Raw genomic sequence first — 4,384 nt, forward strand, 5'->3', positions numbered from 1 at the left:
GACTAAAAATTAATCCCATTATATTTAAGTTAAGTTAATTATGCCATTAAGTTTAATATAACTCAATGACTTGCACATATGTTAGACTCCTTGGTCCGTGTTTCAAGACGGGTCCCGAAGGTATCCTGAATCTTTCGCATTGTTAATCATATAAATGCATACAAATAAATATTAATATCATAGATATTAAATTTTTTGTAAAATTCAAAAAATGAATTTTAGCATTATATATAATAAAATCTATCAACACTTTATCAAATCATTAGTATTTATTTTATGTTAATATGCTTAAAAAGCAAATTAATTTAAATAAACTTAATATCACCAATGATCTTTTGATAAATACTTTATTATGTTAATAGATTACAATGTCCTTATATGAAAAAAATGCACATTATTTTTTTAATTATTTAATGATGAATTTTTCATAATGGATATTCAGGTTCATCGGGCTTAACCTCTAAGCAGTTTCACGTACTATTTAACTCTCTATTCAGAGTTCTTTTCAACTTTCCCTCACGGTACTTGTTTACTATCGGTCTCATGGTTATATTTAGTTTTAGATGGAGTTTACCACCCACTTAGTGCTGCACTATCAAGCAACACGACTCTTTGGAAATATCTTTCTAGTAATCATTAACGTTATACGGGCCTGGCACCCTCTATGGGTAAATGGCCTCATTTAAGAAGGACTTAAATCGTTAATTTCTCATACTAGATATTAAGATATTCCATACACTGCATCTCACATTTGACATATAGACAAAGTGACTTAGTGCTGAACTATTTTCTTTTCGCTCGCCGCTACTAAGAAAATCCTTGTTAGTTTCTTTTCCTCCCCTCATTAATATGCTTAAATTCAGGGGGTAATCCCATATGAGTTGAGGTTGTTTTAATATTCTTTTTTTATCTTCTCACAATTTAATAAAAAAAATTATATCATCTTTTCATCTCTATTTTTCTTTTCTCCTTTTATATATTGTAAATATATAAAAATAATAATAATGTAAAATGAGGCAATCCTAGAATAAAAAATTTAATTTTTATGCTAGACATTCCTCCTTTTAATTACATATATAAATTATTATTTTATATATATATATATAAATAATATGAAAATTTTTTGTAAAGAATACTTAGATTCAATATTTTCATCATTTCATTTTATTTGAGAGGATTTTTTTTTTAAAGAATATATAATAAATAAAATTCATTATATATCTTTATTTTTTTTGCTATTAATATTATGAATTATTTAAAATCCAATAATATACACATTTGCTTAAATTCAATTATTTTTATAAAAGAATAAGCAACTTATTTAGCATAGTCTTACAACCCTCAACCATATGTAGTCCAAGCAGTACTTTAAAATTGAATTTAATGTACATAACAGCATGGACTGCGATATGCGTTCAAAATGTCGATGTTCATGTGTCCTGCAGTTCACACGATGACGCACAGTTTGCTGCGTTCTTCATCGACCCATGAGCCAAGTGATCCACCGCTTAGAGTATTTTTTTATTTATTTTTATTTATAACAAATGTCAATTTTTTTTTGCATATATTAATTGAAAGAGTAAAATTAAATAATATTAATAATATATAAATTGATTTTCTTTCAATAATATATATCAAATATATTTAACTCTAAACATTTTTATTAAGTTGCGAATGTCTTAGTTCAACAATAATACAGTGGTGGTATTTATTATGATTCAATTATTTTGTATTTTTTTAATCATTTTATGTATATATATAATAATATAATAAATATATACCACTTTTGTTATTGTGAACAAATTAACTTATCATTCAATCAAATGAATAATAAGTACAACTTTTTATTTTCATGTTTAAAGGTTTTTAAAAGAAAAAAATAAGAAAAAACATTACAAAATGTACCATCATATATTATATTTAATATGATATAATTGATGGATCACAAATTGAATGAAAAAGAATAAAAAGAATTATGGATTCAAAATAATTATATAAATTTTTTTTTTTTTTTCTTTTTTTTTTTTTTTTTTTTTTTCTTTTTGTTCGTTTGTTTGCTTGTCTGTTTGTTTGTTTGTTTGTTTGTTTGTTTTTCTTACGGATATGGAACACAATAATGATCCTTCCGCAGGTTCACCTACGGAAACCTTGTTACGACTTTTACTTCCTCTAAATAATCAAGTTCGGTCAACTTTTGCGAAACAACCGTGACACACGAGGCGTCACAGTGATCACGTCCGGAGACCTCACTAAATAATTCAATCGGTAGTAGCGACGGGCGGTATGTACAAAGGGCAGGGACTTAATCAATGCGAGTTAATAACTCGCACTTACTGGGAATTCCAAGTTCATGTGAACAGTTTCAGTTCACAATCCCAAGCATGAAAGTGGTTCAGCGGTTTACCCGGACCTCTCGGTCTAGGAAATACACGTTGATACTTTCATTGTAGCGCGCGTGCAGCCCAGGACATCTAAGGGCATCACAGACCTGTTATTGCTCAATCTCGTTACTGCTAGACGCAATTTGTCCATTTAAGAAGCTAGTGTCCTTATAATGGGACAAACCAACAGGTACGACTCCACTTATATAAACACATTCAAACACTTGTACATTCAAGATGTACGCATGAAAGAAGGCTATATAAGTTTCAACATCATAATCCTGAAAGCATCTATTTAATATATTTGAGTCTCGTTCGTTATCGGAATTAACCAGACAAATCACTCCACGAACTAAGAACGGCCATGCACCACCACCCATAGATTCGAGAAAGAGCTATCAATCTGTCTTACACGCTTATGTTCGGACCTGGTAAGTTTTCCCGTGTTGAGTCAAATTAAGCCGCAGGCTCCACTCCTGGTGGTGCCCTTCCGTCAATTCCTTTAAGTTTCAGCTTTGCAACCATACTTCCCCCGGAGCCCAAAAGCTTTGGTTTCCCGGGAAGCGACTGAGAGAGCCATAGTAGTAGCTACACCCAATTGCTAGCTGGCATCGTTTATGGTTAGAACTAGGGCGGTATCTGATCGCCTTCGAACCTCTAACTTTCGTTCTTGATTAATGAAAACATCTTTGGCAAATGCTTTCGCTTAAGTTAGTCTTACGACGGTCCAAGAATTTCACCTCTCGCGTCGTAATACTAATGCCCCCAAACTGCTTCTATTAATCATTACCTCTTGATCTAAAAACCAATGAAAGTAGAACAGAGGTCTTATTTCATTATTCCATGCACAAAATATTCAGGCATTTGGAGCCTGCTTTAAGCACTCTAATTTGTTCAAAGTAATTGTACCGGCCCACAACAACACTCGATGAAGAGCACTGAAGTAGGTTTAAATAGGAGGAATATATAAAAAATACATTGTATTAATTATATATAAGAACTCCACCGGTAATACGCTTACATACATAAGGTAATGTACATACCACAATATATAGTTGTACTACCCGTATGAAGCACAAATTCAACTACGAACGTTTTAACCGCAACAACTTTAATATACGCTATTGGAGCTGGAATTACCGCGGCTGCTGGCACCAGACTTGCCCTCCAATAGGTCCTTGTTAAAGGATTTAAAGTGTACTCATTCCAATTACAGGGCCTCGGATATGAGTCCTGTATTGTTATTTTTCGTCACTACCTCCCCGAACTGGGAGTGGGTAATTTACGCGCCTGCTGCCTTCCTTAGATGTGGTAGCCGTTTCTCAGGCTCCCTCTCCGGAATCGAACCCTGATTCCCCGTTACCCGTTGCAACCATGGTAGTCCTAGATACTACCATCAAAAGTTGATAGGGCAGACATTTGAAAGATCTGTCGTCGGTACGGGACCATACGATCTGCAAGTTATCTAGAGTTCAACCAATTTAACGATCAAATGATCGCTTGGTTTTAGTCTAATAAAAGCACACGTTCCATAAGGTCCGTGTTTATATTGCATGTATTAGCTCTAGAATTACCACAGTTATCCAAGTAACTGTTAACGATCTATGGAACCATAACTGATATAATGAGCCTTTTGCGGTTTCACTTTTAATTTGTTTGTACTTAGACATGCATGGCTTAATCTTTGAGACAAGCATATAACTACTGGCAGGATCAACCAGAATAATATTTTTATTTATATATTTTTCTTTGTTTTTCATATTTGAAAATTTCATAAATTACGGTGTATATAAAAAGTAAAGGGGCGACCCCCCTTTAGCTTTTCTTATCAAAATTCAAAAACCGTTTTTTATGAAAAAGAATTTTCGTTCTCTATATTATATATTTTATATAAAAATATAAGAACGATATTTCTTCTTAATATTTGCCAATTTTCAAATAATTTATCATTCTTAATAACATTTTACTTTTTTTTTCAAATGCATTTTTAATGTAATAATTTC

At 32.0% G+C, this 4,384-nt stretch overlaps 2 non-coding genes and 1 pseudogene across 2 annotated transcripts in view; all 3 read right to left on the bottom strand.

Moving 5' to 3' along the window:
- LOC129252415 (large subunit ribosomal RNA) overlaps nucleotides 1-890 on the bottom strand; it is a 3,986-nt gene extending 3,096 nt beyond the window's left edge. Inside the window, exon 1 of the ribosomal RNA XR_008583431.1 lies at nucleotides 1-890. This exon is cut by the window's left edge and continues 3,096 nt beyond it. This is a non-coding gene — a ribosomal RNA (large subunit ribosomal RNA).
- Nucleotides 891-1,335: 445 nt separating this feature from the next.
- On the bottom strand, nucleotides 1,336-1,516 carry LOC129252418 (5.8S ribosomal RNA; annotated as a pseudogene).
- A 598-nt stretch (nucleotides 1,517-2,114) lies between these two features.
- On the bottom strand, nucleotides 2,115-4,105 carry LOC129252420 (small subunit ribosomal RNA). Its single transcript, XR_008583434.1, has one exon. It is a non-coding gene; the product is annotated as a small subunit ribosomal RNA (ribosomal RNA).
- Between the last annotated feature and the right edge of the window lie 279 nt (nucleotides 4,106-4,384).

The sequence above is a fragment of the Anastrepha obliqua genome, unplaced genomic scaffold, assembly GCF_027943255.1.
Source record: "Anastrepha obliqua isolate idAnaObli1 unplaced genomic scaffold, idAnaObli1_1.0 ptg000205l, whole genome shotgun sequence".
Taxonomy (NCBI): domain Eukaryota; kingdom Metazoa; phylum Arthropoda; class Insecta; order Diptera; family Tephritidae; genus Anastrepha; species Anastrepha obliqua.